The sequence below is a fragment of the Phyllobates terribilis genome, unplaced genomic scaffold, assembly GCF_046119375.1.
Source record: "Phyllobates terribilis strain yellow unplaced genomic scaffold, ASM4611937v1 Scaffold_1__5_contigs__length_1240528914, whole genome shotgun sequence".
Lineage (NCBI taxonomy): Eukaryota > Metazoa > Chordata > Amphibia > Anura > Dendrobatidae > Phyllobates > Phyllobates terribilis.
In genome coordinates this window covers 215,891,160-215,910,891 of record NW_027362761.1, presented here as the reverse complement: position 1 = coordinate 215,910,891, position 19,732 = coordinate 215,891,160, and positions in this window count along the sequence as shown.

Below are 19,732 nucleotides of genomic sequence, written 5' to 3'. Positions count from 1 at the left end.
ACAATAAAGTCACTGACCAAACCTTGCAAAGGGACATGCAGAGCGAGGACAGCAGCACACAGGGGGAGGGAGGCATAGCACCACAACAGGCAGGAACAAGCAGTGTGGTGGCCACAGACACAAGGTGGGCAACTGCTCCCCAGAACACCAACAAGACGGAAGTTACCAGTACAACTGTTAGGTCTTCCCGAGTCTGGCTCTTTATTAAAGACTGTTTAGATAACCGTAAAAATGCCATTTGCAACATCTGCCAGGCCAGCATCAGCAAGAGCATCAAAACTACCAGCTTGACCACCACCAGCATGCTCAGGCACATGACAGCAAAGCACCCGATTAGTTGGGCCGAACGCCAGGGTCCAGAAACAGTGTCTGAGGGTGACACCACTGCCTCTTCTGCTGTTGTGCGTGCACGCCAACCCCCTGTCCATGGCGCATGCGAAGATGCCTCCCACCCTGCACCTGTTGTTGCAGACTTGCAACCATGGCTGTCCACTTCCTTGTCCCCTTGCAGCATTCAGTTGTCCCTACTACTGTCCTTGGAATGCAAGCATAAGTATGCAGCCAGCCACCCACCCACAGGCTGCAATAGTAAACTGTCACATTTCTGGACAGCTTGCACTTGAAATGTTGCCTTTTAGGCTCGTGGAGTGGTGAAAGGTGGAAGTGACGCGCCCCTGGGCCTACTTGGTGTAGCGTTGCGCACGCGGGGACTACCCGGAGCCGGGCCTGTTGGGGGTAGTAGTCTCGTGGCGGTGACCCGGTCCGTGCCCAGGGAGTCAAACTGTGTGGCTGAGTGTTAGCAGTAGATGTTGGACGACTACGCCACCCGTTGAATGCAGCTATGGAGCTGCCGCTGCAGGGCAGACCGCTGAGGCCGGTGGAAGGATTGTGCAGCGTGGATGGTATAACCCCCAACGGGAGGGGTATGGCCTCAGGGCAGCCGACGTGGATGATGGGGGTGGCAGGAACCACTCAGAGACGATGCGGTGTAGTTCAGGGTCTTTACTGGTGACAAAGATAGACCCTCCCGGAGTACTGGCTAGCGATTGGGGCCTGGTCAGTCCTTGAGCAGATGGGATCTCCCCTGGCCAGGTGGAGTTGTAGGCCTCCCCAACTAATTGTACTCTTCTGGCTACCTTGCTAGAGGTGGGTAAAAGTAGCCCACGTCCCTGAGTGTACCGTGTGGTGCTCACCCGTATGGCCGGTGACTCGGGGCCTTCTAGTGGCTTCCGCTCCACGACGGCGGTGCTGGTCCCACGCGTGTGACCGTGCCTTCGGGTTTCTTGGCCAGAGGACCTGAAATCAGCTGCCGGTCGGTTTCTGCTGCTGGGTAAGGATTAGTCCCCACAGCCTCGGACTCCGGGTCCGGTGGTAACTCTTCAATCAGGGCGAGCTCTTCAGCTGCCAGCCCCTGATTCCTTGTAGCACTGCTCCCACTGAGCTCCTGATCTTTCTTTCCTATAGCTGCTCCTCTTCTTAACTCGACTCCCTAACCCTGCCTCAGCCCCAGTTTTATATAGGGGAAGTTCTTCCCCTCCCAAGACTGGGCAGGAGGTGTGGCATGCATAGGATTCCTGATCAAGAGACCTCCCACCTGCTCTCAGACGTAATATCTCTATTACTGTGGCAACCAGACCCCTGGGGTGTCACATTCCCCCCTAGTGAAATTTAGTACTCCGGGACTAAACATATTTTTGTAACATAACAAATTACAAACAGAAACAACGCAATAAAGAAAAACACATTAGGATGGTTACGGCATGTCCGCAACCGGGTGCAGTCTCTGAAGAAAACAAAGGTGTCCATTTCACCAAAACAGGGAGACGTAACCAGGTAGGGGTCTGTCCTGCCCCGAGTCCTTAACAGTCTTTTAGTCCATCCTGGGTTACGCTCCAACTATATGCAAAAAGGATTCCCGGTAAATCCACCAAAGACTCCTACAAATAACTAGAAACACATAATTATACACCAGCAACAACAAACAGGTAAACATTAATAAAATAGCTCGAACACTTAGATCCTCCACCGTAGGGGCAACTGGCCTCTAGTGACCCTAGTGGACCTACGGAGCTGGCTGACTGGTCCTGAGCTACAGGGTATAGGAGCTGTCAAGGGTAAACTGGGCAGCCGTCTACGGACTCTTTGGCTCACTAGGGGTATGGCAGGCTCACTATAAGCAGAGGGTTTATTCTCCGGGTCTGCTTGTGTGGGGTCTTCTGCCTCCTGGACCGGCTGTTCTTCCAGCTCTACCTGTGTCTCCGTAGGCACTTGGGATGCTGGTTGGAGGAACGTGAGGACGGGTACCACAACAGCACCATTGACTTGAGTCCAAGACCGAGGGAAGTCTCCGAGCACAGTACTAACCATATCTTCCCTTTCCTCTACGGGTCGAGGGTCTTCTTGTTCCTCTTCAGGGTTCCGTAGCTGTTCAGGACACTTCTTCAGGTGATCCCGGGATACAATGGCTGTGGTTTCCCCTCCGTCTTTACTGATTGTACAGATCTTTGGGTTGTCGTGGCTTGAGGGCAGTACGGTATACGGGTCCTTCTCCCACTGGTCGTCCAACTTGTGGAGCCGTCTTTTCCTCTTCAAGACCTGCTCTCCGGGCACCAGGGGAACAGCGGGAGCATACTGGTTGTAAGTTTTCTCTTGTCTTTCCCTAGCTTGACAGAGACTTCGCTCCACGCTCTCCTGTACTTTCCGGTACTGCTGCTGCCTCTCTGTGTCCCAGTCTGCTTCTGGTGAAGTGTCCTCGGGTGTCAGGACTCCCATCTCCAGATCAACAGGAAGCTTACCAGGTCTTGCCCTCATTAGGTAAGCCGGGGTACAGTTGGTGGAACCTACAGGGATGTGGTTGTATAGGTCCACCAGGTCGGGCAGCTTTTCAGGCCACAGACTACGTTCTTCCAGGGGCAATGTTTTCAGAAGATCTATCACCACCTGGTTCATTTTCTCACAAAGTCCATTAGTTTGCGGGTGATAGGGTGTTGTTCTAATCTTCCGGCAGCCATACAGGGTGCAGAACTCCTGGAAGACTTCCGCTTCAAAGGCAGGCCCCTGGTCCGTCAGCACCTGCTCCGGGTATCTGTGCGGACGGCAGAAGTGCTGCTGGAAGGCTCTAGCTGCTGTTTGAGCCATTAAGTCCTTGACGGGGATGACAACCAAGAACCGGGAGTAGTGATCCACGATGGTTAACGCGTAGACGTAGCCACTAGTGTTGAGCCACCCCCGTAGTGTTCGAGTTCGGTTCGGTTCGTCGAACACCCGTGTGTTCGCCGAACTGTTCGTCGAACACCTTCGAACACCGTTAAAACCAATGGCAGGCAAACAAAAACACATAGAAACACATAGAAAACACCTTCAAAGGTGTCCAAAAGCTGACAAACTGCTCAGAAGACATAACTAACACATGGAAAAGTGACAAGTACATATAGTCATGCGAAAAGAAAAGAGGTGGAGGAGTAAAAGGAGGGGGAGACACAGATATAGGCATGTCATGCCCTTCTAAAATCCAAAAAGTGAGAAGCCGACACGGCCAGTCCGCTCCTGCCCGTGCCACCTCCGTGTCGCCGGGTTTGTGCCAGAGCCGCGGTGAACCCTGACGGCCAGCCCCCCTCTCCCAATACTGGTGCCTGTCCGCTGGTGGGTCTAGCGAGCCCCCCTGTGGTGGAGGCAGCTCTAAGCTTTTTAATTTAAATTGTCTCTCTAATTTGAATGAATACACTTTAAATCCATTTACAAGGATCTATTGGAGGGCAAGTCTCATGCCAGCAGCCGCGTAATTCCAGCTCCAGTAGCATCCACTAAAGCTGCTGCAGTTAAAAAGCTTTTATAAGGATCGAGATCGGCTGTCCACCGCAAGGCATCCTACTGCCAGTCCCAGCCCCTATGCCTTGGGGTGCCTCCTGATGCTCTTCACTGAGTATCCCGTGGTCCCGAAGCATTTCCTTTGAAAAAATTAAGTGTCCAAACTACAGGTGGTGTAGCTTGCTTAACAGCCGGGATAATCCGCTGACTAGCAGACACTGCTACTAGGCACAAAGTATTTCCTGGGCTAGATGCAGTTAAAAATTTGTAATTAGATACTCTCGTTGGATGCTGAGAAAGCATTCCATAGAGTCTCCTGGCACGCCATATATGATTCTCTTAAAAAGCTTGGGGTAGGGGTCTAGGGGACCCTTTTATAGCCAAAATCACGGCCCTGTATCACAATACGTCACCTAGGCTGAAGATAAATGGAACTGTAGCACCCTGAGGGCTCGGTTGCTACAGAGGTATTGCACCTCACCCAGAGGTGTGATATCTCACTCTCAGGTAAGGATGAAGTGTGGATCAGGACCCGACACCTGCATGCATTACACCACATTGCCGTGGGGCAGGGCGACAAATATGCCTCTGAGATGGGCACGACAGTCCCTGTCCCTGGCTGGAGTGGGGGGAGGGAACACTGAGGAAGGGGAACCCTGTAGTGCAGGAGCAGGGAGGAAGCAGTTCCTGGGTGCATTGAGAAGGGAGTATAAAAGATGGGCACCATCTTAGTTCAGTGCAGAGAAGTCTGAGCAGAAGTGGCAGGGAGCAGGGGCTCTGCATGAGCTCTGCTCCGGAGGCAGGCCTAGTAACAGAGGCCCAGGCCTGGAAGAGGGAGAAGGAAGGAAGAGGAGCGGAGAAGGCTCCAGGAACGAGGAATGAAGGGATCCCAGGGGTGCGGACGGGCGAGTCGCCACCGCACGCCCGAATCCACCTGCGTGGAGGGGTCAGGCCAAAGGGGGAGACCGGTCCCCGAACTAGTGGAGGCAGGAAACGACCCTCAGCTAGAAACCGGAGGCTCTGACATTTTATGTGGCGCAGCCCCTCGCTACACCCGCTAGGAAGGCACCACATAGGGTCAGGGAAACTGGCGCCAAGTTTACCAAGAGGAGGCCCGAGGCAGCCGGACAGAAGTGTTGGTAAGAAAGGCCAGACAAAGGACACACAAAGGGGGTCCTGTGAAGTGCTCCAAAGTTATCTGGGAGTTGTCTGAGCCCCTCACCTGGTGAGCACAGTACGACGTGGGCAGCCGTTACCTGCAGACGTGGTCTGGATAATAAGAACTGTGAGTAAAGGCCCTGGACTGCATCACTGATTCCGTGTCGTTACTGCTGCTGCCCTGCACCATCACCCCCATCCTCCGCATACACTGCCCTGAGGCTATACTCCTTCCGTGGGGAGTTATGCTACGCTCTGCTGCACCCACAACACCAGCCTCAGCGGTCTGCCCTGGAGTGGCGGTTCACTCTGACCGCAATCCACGGGTGGCGTAGTCGGACATTTAAACATCAAAACCACATAAATAGTTCCGCCACTGGTTTGACCGCCCTGAGCCACGGAACCGGGTCGCCGCCACGGAGACTACAACCACCAGCATCCACCAAAAAGGGTCCGGCTCCGGGTGTCCCAAGGCCCAGGGGGCGCGTCAGAACATTTTCATCAACTTTCACAATCACCAATGGGACAAGGCAGGGATGTTCTCTGTCCCCTCTCTTATACATCCTAGTGACGGAGCACCTGCTCTCATCAATTCGCCATAACCCCAATATTAGGTGGATTGAGGTGGGAGGCACCGAGTACAAGTGCTCTCTATTTGCTGATGATGTCCTAGTATATATCACTCAATCACATATATCCATCCCTGCTGTTATGGCTGAAATAGATCACTTTGTTACATGGTCAAATTTTAAAATCAATGCAGCGAAGTCTGAGGCCCTCGATGTCTCCCTCCCCAAATCCATATAGGATTCCATCCAGTCCAACTTTCCCTTTGCCTGTCCCTCACAGGGTATCAAATACTTAGGAATTCCTATTCATAGAGACCTCTCCCATCTATGTTATCTTAATTTTGGGCCCTTTATTGAACAACTCCATACAGACCACGGTTGGCAAGTTAGAACTGTAAGATTCACTACGTGAACCGCTGGTGTTTTGTGGAAAAGCACATGTACACTGCGTTCCAAATTATTATGCAAAAAGTGTTTAGGAGTGATAAGGGAAGAATTTGTTTGTTTGTCAGTTAAACTCATTGATGGTGATGTGTGTCAGGGCTCTTTATATCACTGTAAGCAATTGCAGACACCTGTGCTAATTAGTTTGGCAGGTGTGTCCAATGAAAGGCAAGACTACTTAAGAAGGCTCTCTCACATTATTAAGCAGCCTACATTTTCTGCCAAAATGGGAAAGAAAAAGGATGTGTCGGCTGCTGAGAAGCAACAAATTGTGGAGTGTTTAGGTCAAGGCATGACTACAATCAACATTGTGCGATGATCAGGATGAAGTGTCTTGGCAATCAAGAAGTATGTAGCTGATTCACAGTACACACGTGTGCGTGCTGATAAGGGCAAATTGAGGACTCTTTCCTACAGGCAATTACGTCAGGTTGAAAGAGCAGCGGCCAAAAAGCCTTGTCATAGCAGCAGACAAGTTTTTGAAGCTGCTTGTGCCTCCAACGTCCCCCGAACAACAAGATGCAGGGTCCTTCAGAGGTTTGCAGCTGTGCATACGCCATCCTGTCGACCTCCTCTATCCACTTCACACAAGCAGAAACGGCTCCAGTGGGCCAAACATTACATCAAGACTGATTTCAAAACAGTTTTGTTCACGGATGAGTGCCGTGCAGCGCTCGATGGTCCAGATGGATGGAGTGGAGGATGGCTGGTTGATGGACACCCCACGCAAACACGGCTACAGCGCCAACAAGGAGGAGGTGGAGTAATGTTTTGGGCTGGAATCATGGGGAGAGAGATTGTCGGCCCCTTTAGGATCCCTGAAGGCGCTAAAGATGAACTCCATAATGTATGTGGATTTTCTCAAACAGCACTTCCTGCCATGGTTCAAGAAGAAGAACCGTGTATTTCACAGCAAGATCATTTTTCTGCATGATAATGCACCATCTCATGCTGCACATAAAACATCTGCATCTCTGGCTGATATGGGCATAAAAGGGGACAAACTTATGGTGTGACCCCCATGCTCCCCTGACCTCTACCCCATTCAGAACCTTTGGAGCATCATTAAAAGGAGTGTCTATGATGGCGGGAGGCAGTTCACATCTAAGCAACAGCTCTGGGAGGGTATTCTGTCCTCATGCAAAACAATTGAAGCAGAAACCATCCAAAACCTGACAAATTCAATGGACGAGAGAGTTCAGAAGCTCCTTTCGAACAAGGGGTCCTATGTGAAAATGTAACATCACCTAGAATAAAGTTTTGAGTTGAAAACTGTTTGATTTCAGTTTCTAACAACCTGCTAATGCTTATAATTTCAAAAATGACCATTTTTTTGGTCTTTATTAAAATGAAAAGGTTGATCGAAAAGTTTGGGGGATCTAAGAGTGTGGCAACCCAGTAGTCATGATTACTTCGAATTCTGACAATATGAGGGTCATGCTGCAGGTAGTGCAGCAAGAAGGCACTTATGTGTCTTGCGCATCTCGGAGCCCCAAAATTATTTTCCGGGCTAGATGCAGCTAAAAATTATTTTAAATTTTAAATCTGGTGAAGCTTTAGTATAGATGGCCTAATAGGATCAGTGCTGCACACTGCTACAAAGCCCAAATTATTTTCCAGTCAAGATACAGATAAACATGATTAGTAATTTGAAAGCTTAAAACGGTTGGTAGGGTGATTTTAACCAATCATTTAGCTTTTACTCTCCCCAGGATGACACAGGGGTAGAAAAGTCGTTTCGGATCCATGATTTGTTCATCTTTATGAACGTGAGTCTGTCTACATTATCAGTGGTGAGCCGCGTGCGCTTATCTGTCAGCACACCACCAGCAGCGCTGAACACACGTTCAGACAGAACGCTGGCTGCGGGGCATGACAAGATCTCCAAGGCGTAAGTGGCTAGCTCCGGCCATTTATCCAGATTGGAAGCCCAAAAAGAGCAAGGGTCCAGTGACACAGTCGTGGCTTCAATGTTTACTTGGAGATACTCCTGTACCATCGTCTCTAGGCGTTGACTATGTGTCAGACTTCTTGTCTCCTGTGGCCTTGCAAAGGATGGGCTAAAAAAGTGGTGAAATGATTCCGCAAAATTGATGTTACCAGCAGATACTGTGGTTCTGTTACGGTTTGAGTGCTGAACACTTGACGGTCCCACGGTTGGCAAGTTGGAACTGTGAGATTCACTACGTGCACCACTGGTATTTTGTGGAAAAACACATGTAAGATTCTGCAACAGTCTCTGCTGATACTCCTGCATGCGTGCATCCCTTTCTATGGCAGGAATAATTTCTGCAAATTTACTTTTGTACCGGGGATCTAACAGTGTGGCAACCCAGTAGTCAGGATTATTTCTAATTCTCACAATTCGAGGGTCATGTTGCAGGTAGTGCAGCAAGAAGGCACTCATGTGTGTTGCGCATCCAGGAGCACCAAGTCCCTGTTGTGTTGGTGGCGAGGTAACAATCATGCTTCCTTCCTCTGTCCTCTCCCCCCAACCTCGCACAACAGAAATGTGATCAAGGTCTCCCTCATCTGATGAGTCTTCCATCAGTTCGTCCTCCACTTCTTCCTGGGCTCCTGCACCTTCCTCACTAGTTTGGCTGCTACCATGCGCCCTGGTAAAACCATCTCCCCCACCCTCACATGCCTGCCGCCTTGGTGCTGCCGACGGTCTGGACCTTGCAGATGTTAGCCCTTCCGCATACAACTCCTCCTCCTCTACTTCCTCCACCTCCTCTTGTGCCACCACCTGACTCCGAATTCTGTTTAACATGTGCTCCAGCATGTAAATCACCGGAATAGTCATGCTGATAATGGCATCGTCAGCACTAAACATCTTCGTCGCCATTTCAAAACTGTGCAGAAGGGTGCATAGGTCCCTGATCTGAGACCACTCCTCCAGCGTGATTTGCCAAACCTCTGAATCTCATTGGCCCAGGCTATACGTCAGAACGTATTGCACCAGGGCTTGTCGGTGCTGCCACAGTCGCTGCAACATGTGCAGAGTTGAATTCCACCGGGTAGGCACATCGCATTTTAGCCGGTGAAGTGGCAGGCCCAACGGCTTCTGTAGAGATGTAAGTCGCTGAGCTGCGGGATGCGAACGGCGGAAGTGAGCACACAGCGACCGTGCCCTCTGCAGAAGGCCATCTAGTCTGGGATAGTGGGCTAAAAATTGCTGGACAACCAGGTTCAACACGTGAGCCATACAAGGCACGTGTGTGACATTGCCCCGGCGAAGGGCCGCACCCAGGTTTGCAGCATTGTCGCACACGGCTTTCCCTGGTTTCAGGTCCAGTGGAGACAACCATTCATGAAATTGGTTCTCCAGAGCTGACCACAACTCCTCAGCTGTGTGACTCACATTTCCCAGACATTTCAATGTAAAAACCGCCTGATGACGTTGAGCCCTACTGCCAGCATAGTAAGGAGGTGTGCAGGATCCCTTCTGCGCAGTTAGAAAGCTTGTGGCATGACCAGACAGGCTTTGGGTGCAGGTGGAAGACCGAGAGGAGGTTGAGGAGGCAGAAGCAGTGGAGGAACTTTGACATAAAGAGGATTGACGCACAACTCGTGGGGACGGCAAGACTTGGACAGCAGCCCCTTGTCCTGCTGTCACCATAGTTACCCAGTGCCCAGTCAGCGACATGTAACGCCCCTGTCCATGCCTACTCGTCCAAGTGTCTGTGGTGAAATGCACCCTGTCACACACAGAGTTTCTCAAAGAAGCGGTGATGTTGTGTGCGACATGCTGGTGGAGCGCAGGCACACCTTTCTTTGAGAAGTAGTGCCGACTGGGCATCTGGTACTGGGGCACTGCGACGGACATAAGGTTTCGAAAATCCTCTGTGTCCACCAGGCGGAAAGGCAGCATTTCTGTAGCCAAGAGCTTGCAGATGGTGAAATTCAACCTCTTAGCTTTCTAATGGCTAGGAGGAAATGGTATTTTACTTGTCCACATCTGAGGGACCGAGGGCTGGCTATTGTGCTTAGACGGGGTTGATAAGGGTGTCCCCGGCAAACTGCCGGTCTGTGAGGAAGATGCAGGCGGACATGTTAGGTTGCCTTGATCCAAAGGTGGTGCTATCGATGTCGGACAGCGCTCAACACCAGCTGGTGTTCCCACCTCCAAAGAAAATGATGACCTGCCAATCACGCTGGCTGTTGCGGGTAAAGAGGTGGCAGGTCTGCGCCCCAAAACAGGTGTGACTGCTGTCCCCCCAGTCACAGAGGATGAAGAGGCCGCGGATGCACAAGATATGGCAGACGGTGGTTGGCCCGGCCGGCTAGGCCGCATTGTAGCACACTGAGCTTCCCACTGCAACTTATGCTTCATGTCCATGTGCCGGTTCATGCATGAAGTACTCAAACTATGTATTTTTTGGCCTCTACTTAGCTTTTGCTGACAAATGTTACAGATAACACGAGTTGGGTCATCTTTATCGATCTGAAAAAATGCCCAGGCTATGCAAGGCTTAGCACCCATGCGACCTGAAGAGCCACCACGACTTGTGGTGAGAGGCAGAGTTGTGTTTGAGGATGCAGTTGTTGACGTGCTTCCAGTACTACGTCTCTGTCCAGGAAGGCGCAACCTGACCTCGTCGTCACTAGCATCTTCCTCCACCTCCTCTGCTGACCTCATCTCTTGGCTGACTGTGGGTTGACAGTAAGTGGGATCTCCAACCTCATCATCATCACCCTGTGTGTTATCACACCCGTCGTCCTCAGAGCCAACCTGTTCCTGCCCTGACAAAAAACTAAAGTTGTCGCTCCAATCAGGTATTTGAGTCTTATCATCGTCTTCCTCATTGTCTCCACCAACAGGAGTTACGGTTTGCGAATGAGGGTCTACATTATGGTCAGAACCTTCTGCGTCTGGTCCTGGATCCGACTCATAAAGATTCTGGGCATCAGTGCAGATCATTTCCTCGTCTGGATTCACAGAAGCGCTGGAGTCGACCTCTGATTCCCAGGCTATAGTATGAGTAAACAGCTCTGCAGACTCAACCATCTGTTCTACCTCATACTCAGACGGGCAGCTGGAGATTTGGGAGCTGTGAGGAAGCAAGTGCGATTTGGGTGACACCTTTGAGGACTGGAGTATTTGTGATGTTGAAGTTGATGTGGAGGAGAGCCCACTTAAAGGAGCACTTGATATCCGTTGAAGCACCTGCTGTTTTTGTGCCTCATCTGGAATTTGTAGCGATTGGCGTGGCCGTAAGAAAGGGATCTTATCACATTGTCCGCTAAAAGAAGTAGACATTTTAGTTTGGCTGGAAGATGGTCTTTCTTCTGCAGATGTTACTGTTGCTTTAACACCTACCCCACGGACACAACCTTTTTTCCCCTTCCCAACACGCCTATTCCCCTTTCCACCAGCAGCAGGCCTTTTTCCACTCATTTTGGTGGTTAACTAATTCACAACTCTGGAGTTGTTTGCACAAAAAAACAATGGATGGTAACCGAGCAGAGCTGAGTGGCCAAACTGTGGTATTAGGCCAAAACTATTGGCTGGGTTAGATGCAGAAAAAAATTATATTCAATTTGCAACCTGATGGAGGTCAGTATAGATGGATTAATAGAACAAGACCCACACACAGCTAGAAGCCCAATATTTTTTCAGAGCTAGATGCAGAAAAAAATTATATTCAGTTTGCAACCTGATGGAGGTCAGTATAGGTGGACTAATTGAACAAGTCCCACACACTGCTAGAAGGCCAAATATTTTTTCAGAGCTAGATGCAGAAAAAAATTATATTCAGTTTGCAACCTGATGGAGGTCAGTATAGGTGGACTAATTGAACAAGTCCCACACACTGCTAGAAGGCCAAATATTTTTTCAGGGCTAGATGCAGAAAAAAATTATATTCAGTTTGCAACCTGATGGAGGTCAGTATAGGTGGACTAATAGAACAAGTCCCACACACTGCTAGAAGGCCAAATATTTTTTCAGAGCTAGACGCAGAAAAAAATTATATTCAGTTTGCAACCTGATGGAGGTCAGTATAGATGGATTAATAGAACAAGACCCACACACAGCTAGAAGCCCAATATTTTTTCAGAGCTAGATGCAGAAAAAAATTATATTCAGTTTGCAACCTGATGGAGGTCAGTATAGATGGATTAATAGAACAAGACCCACACACTGCTAGAAGGCCAAATATTTTTTCAGAGCTAGATGCAGAAAAAAATTATATTCAGTTTGCAACCTGATGGAGGTCAGTATAGATGGATTAATAGAACAAGACCCACACACAGCTAGAAGCCCAATATTTTTTCAGAGCTAGATGCAGAAAAAAATTATATTCAGTTTGCAACCTGATGGAGGTCAGTATAGGTGGACTAATAGAACAAGTCCCACACACTGCTAGAAGGCCAAATATTTTTTCAGAGCTAGATGCAGAAAAAAATTATATTCAGTTTGCAACCTGATGGAGGTCAGTATAGATGGATTAATAGAACAAGACCCACACACAGCTAGAAGCCCAATATTTTTTCAGAGCTAGATGCAGAAAAAAATTATATTCAGTTTGCAACCTGATGGAGGTCAGTATAGATGGATTAATAGAACAAGACCCACACACAGCTAGAAGCCCAATATTTTTTCAGAGCTAGATGCAGAAAAAAATTATATTCAGTTTGCAACCTGATGGAGGTCAGTATAGGTGGACTAATAGAACAAGTCCCACACACTGCTAGAAGGCCAAATATTTTTTCAGAGCTAGATGCAGAAAAAAATTATATTCAGTTTGCAACCTGATGGAGGTCAGTATAGATGGATTAATAGAACAAGACCCACACACAGCTAGAAGCCCAATATTTTTTCAGAGCTAGATGCAGAAAAAAATTATATTCAGTTTGCAACCTGATGGAGGTCAGTATAGATGGATTAATAGAACAAGTCCCACACACAGCTAGAAGCCCAATATTTTTTCAGAGCTAGATGCAGAAAATAATTATATTCAGTTTGCAACCTGATGGAGGTCAGTATAGATGGACTAATACAACAAGTCCCACACACAGCTAGAAGCCCAATATTTTTTCAGAGCTAGATGCAGAAAATAATTATATTCAGTTTGCAACCTGATGGAGGTCAGTATAGATGGATTAATAGAACAAGACCCACACACAGCTAGAAGCCCAATATTTTTTCAGAGCTAGATGCAGAAAAAAATTATATTCAGTTTGCAACCTGATGGAGGTCAGTATAGGTGGACTAATTGAACAAGTCCCACACACTGCTAGAAGGCCAAATATTTTTTCAGAGCTAGATGCAGAAAAAAATTATATTCAGTTTGCAACCTGATGGAGGTCAGTATAGGTGGACTAATTGAACAAGTCCCACACACTGCTAGAAGGCCAAATATTTTTTCAGAGCTAGATGCAGAAAAAAATTATATTCAGTTTGCAACCTGATGGAGGTCAGTATAGATGGATTAATAGAACAAGACCCACACACAGCTAGAAGCCCAATATTTTTTCAGAGGTAGATGCAGGAAAAAAATATATTCAGTTTGCAACCTGATGGAGGTCAGTATAGATGGACTAATACAACAAGTCCCACACACAGGTAGAAGCCCAAATATTTTTTCAGAGGTACTGTAGATGCAGATAAAAATTAGTTTTAATTTGCAACCTGATGGAGGTCAGTATAGATGGACTAATAGAATGATGCTATGCCCAAAAGATTTTACTTCACTAGGTGCAGTAAAAAAATTGGTATTCTATACACAGGTGGTATATCTTGCAACACAGATAGGCTACTCCACTGACTAACACACTCTGCAATAGGCCAAAAAGGATTAGCTTTGCTAGATTCAGCCAAATGCTGTGAAAAAAACTTGCACAGCACTGGCACAGACCTGCCTGGCAAAAACTGATAGGAACTGATGTAACCTAGTCCTGAAAAGGACTCCAATTACAATTAGTCTTTACTCCCACAACCTATCTATTTAAGAGCACAGACCTCCCTGATAAAAGTCGTAGGAAATGCTGTAACCTAGTCCTTAAAAGGACTGCAATCACAACTATTCCCTACTCCCAAGCTATCTGTATATTTGTGCGAAAATTGGCTTGAAATTAACAAGGTATAGCGCACACAGCAACAGCGGTGCCGTCCAACACGCAGCTGCAGCAGTGAGAAAATGGTGGCGACGGGGAAAATGGCTTGGTCTTATAGGGCAAGGACATGTGACATACACTGCCAATGACACATGCCCTTGCTTGTGTGAAAAAAAGCACTTCGCTCCGTGTGTGCGCTGCTGATAGGCTGACAGATTGCACCTCCCCACTGCAAATGCGGGAAAGAGAAAAAAAAATGGAGATCTTCATTGTTCCTGCAGAGATCCATCCACTGCCCCTCCCCCCACCCCGCTGTACACTCAAACTGCGTATTAACATTAATTTTCATCATTACTGAGAAAAAATCCAGTTATGATTTTGGTGCACGAACAGTTATCGAACATAACCTCGAACAGCCGAATTTTTCTCAAATTGTTCGTGTTCGCCGAACGGCTCGAACACCGCCCAAAACAGCTCGAATTTGAGATTGGCGAACAGTTCGAGTAGAACAACGCTCATCTCTAGTAGCCACTTCTGCTTGGGGTCAGTTTTACATGATCCAAGGCTACCAGTTCCAACGGCTGTCTGGTGATGATGGACTGCAGGGGAGTCTTCTGGCTGGCACGGTCCCTCCTTCTTAGGTTGCATGGGCCACAGTCTCTGCACCACCTCTCGATGGTCCCTCTCATGCCTACCCAATGGAACCGCCCGCGCAGCAGGAACTCCAGCTTCTTCCATCCGAAGTGCCCAGCTCCGTCGTGGTATGCCTCCATCACCATAGCTGCGTCTCTTCTTGGCACCACTACTTGCCAGACTAGTTCATGCGTCCGGGAGTTAACCATTCTGCGGCACAACTTCCCCTTATAAAGGAACAGTCGACTCTTCTCAGCCCACAGTTGCTTGGCTTCCTCCGGAGCGTCTGGGTCAAGGCGTGCATCTGGCCGAGTCAGCATCTCCTTTACCAGTCGGACGGCAGGGTCACTGTCTTGCGTCTCCGCCCAGTTGTAATGAGGTAATGGGTTGAACGTAGCGGATTGCTTACTCCTTACACGGTGGGAATACTGGATAGTCCCATGACGGTGGAACGCGGGGAGTTCAACTTCTTCCAGTTCCTCTGAATCTTCCCCTACGTCCGGTAGGTTCGGCATCCTGGACAGGGCGTCCGCGTTGGTATTGGAGCGTCCTGCCCGGTATTTGATTGTAAACTAATAGTTGGACAAGCGGGCCATCCATCTCTGCTCTAGGGCACCGAGTCTTGCAGTGTCCAGGTGTGTCAACGGGTTGTTATCCATGTACACGGTGAACCGGGAAGCAGCGAGGTAGTGCTTAAAGCGTTCGGTGACTGCCCACACCACTGCCAGGAACTCTAGCTTAAATGAGCTGTAATTCTCAGGGTTTCTTTCGGTGGGTCGCAGTTTTCGGCTGGCGTAAGCAATTACCCGTTCCTTCCCCTGCTGGATCTGGGACAGTACGGCTCCTAGCCCGATGTTACTGGCGTCGGTGTAGAGGATAAAGGGCTGGCTATAATCAGGGTACGCCAGGATTTCATCCCCCGTGAGGGCCATCTTCAGCTGGCGGAAGGACTCTTCTTCCAGCTTCTCCCATCTGAAGGGTGGCTTCTGGTTCTTGGCCTTCCTGGACTGGCCTATCAGGAGGTCCTGCATAGGAGCTGCCTTTTTGGTGAAACCGGGAATGAACCTTCGGTAGTAGCCTACCAACCCGAGGAACTGCCTCACTTCCTTTACGCTGGAGGGGCTTGGCCATTCCTTAATTGCGGTGATCTTATCAGGGTCGGGAGCCACTCCGTCAGCACTCACCACGTGTCCCAGGTACTGCACCTTTGGCTTCAGGAGGTGACACTTGGAGGGTTTCACCTTTAGGCCGTAACTTGCCAGAGCTTCGAACACTTCCGCCAGGTGTTTCAGGTGGTCCTCGTAGGTCTTGGAATAGACGATGACATCGTCCAGGTATAACAGGACCGTCTCAAAGTTTCGGTGTCCCAGACAGCATTCCATCAATCGCTGGAAGGTTCCTGGTGCGTTGCAGAGTCCGAACGGCATGCAGGTAAATTCGCTAAGTCCCATCGGGGTGGTGAATGCGGTCTTCTCCCCGTCCGCCTCTGCTACAGGAACCTGCCAGTACCCGCTAGTGAGATCCAAGGTGGAGAAGAAGTTAGCAGATTTTAAAGCAGCCAAAGACTCCTCTATTCTTGGTAAGGGGTACGCATCTTTGTGTGTGATACGGTTAATTTTCCGGTAATCTACACACATTCTCATGGTGTTGTCTTTCTTTTTGACCAAAACTAGTGGAGCTGCCCAGGGGCTACAGCTATCCCTGATTACCCCAGCCTCCTTCATGTCTCTAAGCATCCCCTTGGCGTGTTGGTAGTGTGCAGGGGGTACGGGTCGATACCTCTCTTTTATGGGAGGATGGTCTCCCGTGGGGATGTGGTGTTCTACCCCCTTGACTCGCCCGAAGTCTAACGGGTGTTTACTAAACACTCTCTCGTACTCTCGAACCACCCGGTAGACTCCCTGTTTCTGGTGGGAGGGAGTGGAGTCAGTACCCAAATGTAGTTGCTGACACCAATCCTCCATTATTTTCGTAGAGCCGTTACCTTCCTCCGGGTGAGATGGAGGCAAGGGTTCCACAGACTGTATAGAATTTTGGTTGATAGTATATAATTTGGCTAGCGTAGCATACCGGGGCAGGTATACTTCCCTTTTCCCGATATTTATTATACGAACGGGCACCCTCCCATGGCGTACATCAACTACCCCCCGTGCCGTCAAAATGGTAGGCCTACTGTCTGAGTAGACTGGTTCTACCATGGCCTGGTAATCTCTACCTCTCAGACCAATAGCTGCCCGGCACCAAATCATCATTTCACTTTTCGGGGGCATGGCAATAGGGAAAGGGTCACACATTCTTACGCTACCAATCTCACCACCGGAGAGTTCCACCTGTTGCCGTCGCATCAGTGCCCGGATCTCTTTCTGGAGCACTCGCTGCTGGCCGGAGCTGGCGTTCTTGGCAACCTGCTGTAAAATGAAAATCACCTCTGCAAGACAATTTTCAATCACATTAGTTCCTAGAGTTATCTTTGGGTGACTCTCGCGCTTGTCAATGTCTACAATGATCAATCCCTGTGCTGCCAGTTCGACTCTACCGATTTTAATGGTCATTTCTTTAAATCCGATCTGTGGCACGGGCTGACCATTACTGGCGATGATACTCAAGTCGTCGTCTGGATAGCGGGTTATATCCGAGTCATTCCAGTACTGCTTGAAGAGCACGTACGGGATGGTGGTGACCTGTGACCCGGTGTCCAGTAGGGCACTCATAGGGATGCCATCCAGTACCACAGGCAAGACTGGACGTCCTCCCACATATTTGTCGCGCCAGTTCGATGGGCCTGGTGATCTTTTTCCTGGGGGTTGGCCCTCTACCCCAGGTTGTGCCAGTTTAAAGGACAGTACCTTGCCATATGTCCGGGTTGATTGCAGCGGCGGCAGATAGGTTGTCCGTCCTCGTTGTACCGGTCGCTGGGTCTTCCTCTGGCTGGTGGGGTCCTCCTTGGTCGACGCCACTGGATGTCCTCCGGTCCGGATGCCAGCTGGATCTTCCCTGGAGTGGAAACCTGTAAAGACTGCACAGTTCGGGTTAGCGCAGCAACGCTTTTAGCTAGCTCTTGGACCTGATGGTGCAGGTCCGGAGCCGGGTCATTGTTCAAAGCCTGCGCATCAGCCCCCACAGGCCCTGCCGACAAGGGCGCCGCCTCCTGGTGGTAAGTGATAGCTGGGCACCTGTGGGTCACAACGCCACCCGGTGTCGGTTCTCGGAGCACCCGGATGGCTCTGTCCTTGAACTGTGCAAAGTCCAGATGAGGATCCTGTAAGGCTATGGCCCGCAACTGGGTTCGGTGGACATTGCAATATAGTCCCTCTATAAATTGCTCGGTCAACAGCCTGTCCTCGTTTCCCACGCTGTCAGGGTCGGTCTGCTTAATGGCTCTCAGGGCCTCTTGTAGGTTTAGTGCATAGTCCCTTATACTCTCATGTGCTCGCTGCTTGCACCCATAGAATCTAAGCTTAATCTCGGCTGAGGTGCGGGTATCAAAGGTGTCCCTCAGCCGGGTTAGTATCCCTGCGACAGTCCTCCTCCCAGGTGGCCAGGACTTTACCTCCCTTTGGGCTGCCCCGGTTAGTTGGGCCACCAGGATGCTCACTTTTTGCTCTTCTGTGAGGGGGTACACCTGGAAGAGGCTATCCAGCTTTTCTTTAAAGTCATTCAGGGTATGTGACTCCCCTGAGTACTGGGGTAGCCAGGCTGCTCCCGGGATATAGGGCATGGTGAAAGGCATGACTGCAGCAGCGGTGGCGCTGGCGGGGGTTGAGGCAGTGAAGCTCTCCTCCGTATCCGACATCTTTCTCCCCCCCTAGTGGACCGTGGCCTACCTTGCGATGATCCTCTTCCGTAGGCCGCGGCTCCGCAGTGGATCGTCAGGGTTGAGGACCTTCCGTCGCGCTCCTGTGACGTCGGCGTCTGCTGGGCTCCTTCCAGGACGTTAAGCAACGTCCGGATGTGAGGCGGGGCTTCAGTTCTCGCGCGCTTTCGGAGTCCACGCCCCTCTTCTTCCCGCGCGGCGTCTTGAAGATGGCGTCCAACGGCGGGAAAACTCCACGGATGGCGGGAAGAAGGCAGAAGATGGCGCCGGATGGCGGGAAAACTTCGCGGATGGCGGGAAGAAGGTAGAAGATGGCGCCAGATGGCAGGAAACCTCCACGGATGGCGGGAATCTTCACCACTGGTAAGTTTGAACAGTCTTTTTCAGGCACGCAGTACCCGGTGGTTGCGGGCACGAAATCCTGCCGACTACGCCAAAAGTTGACGCGCCCCTGGGCCTACTTGGTGTAGCGTTGCGCACGCGGGGACTACCCGGAGCCGGGCCTGTTGGGGGTAGTAGTCTCGTGGCGGTGACCCGGTCCGTGCCCAGGGAGTCAAACTGTGTGGCTGAGTGTTAGCAGTAGATGTTGGACGACTACGCCACCCGTTGAATGCAGCTATGGAGCTGCCGCTGCAGGGCAGACCGCTGAGGCCGGTGGAAGGATTGTGCAGCGTGGATGGTATAACCCCCAACGGGAGGGGTATGGCCTCAGGGCAGCCGACGTGGATGATGGGGGTGGCAGGAACCACTCAGAGACGATGCGGTGTAGTTCAGGGTCTTTACTGGTGACAAAGATAGACCCTCCCGGAGTACTGGCTAGCGATTGGGGCCTGGTCAGTCCTTGAGCAGATGGGATCTCCCCTGGCCAGGCGGAGTTGTAGGCCTCCCCAACTAATTGTACTCTTCTGGCTACCTTGCTAGAGGCGGGTAAAAGTAGCCCACGTCCCTGAGTGTACCGTGTGGTGCTCACCCGTATGGCCGGTGACTCGGGGCCTTCTAGTGGCTTCCGCTCCACGACGGCGGTGCTGGTCCCACGCGTGTGACCGTGCCTTCGGGTTTCTTGGCCAGAGGACCTGAAATCCCCTGCCGGTCGGTTTCTGCTGCTGGGTAAGGATTAGTCCCCACAGCCTCGGACTCCGGGTCCGGTGGTAACTCTTCAATCAGGGCGAGCTCTTCAGCTGCCAGCCCCTGATTCCTTGTAGCACTGCTCCCACTGAGCTCCTGATCTTTCTTTCCTATAGCTGCT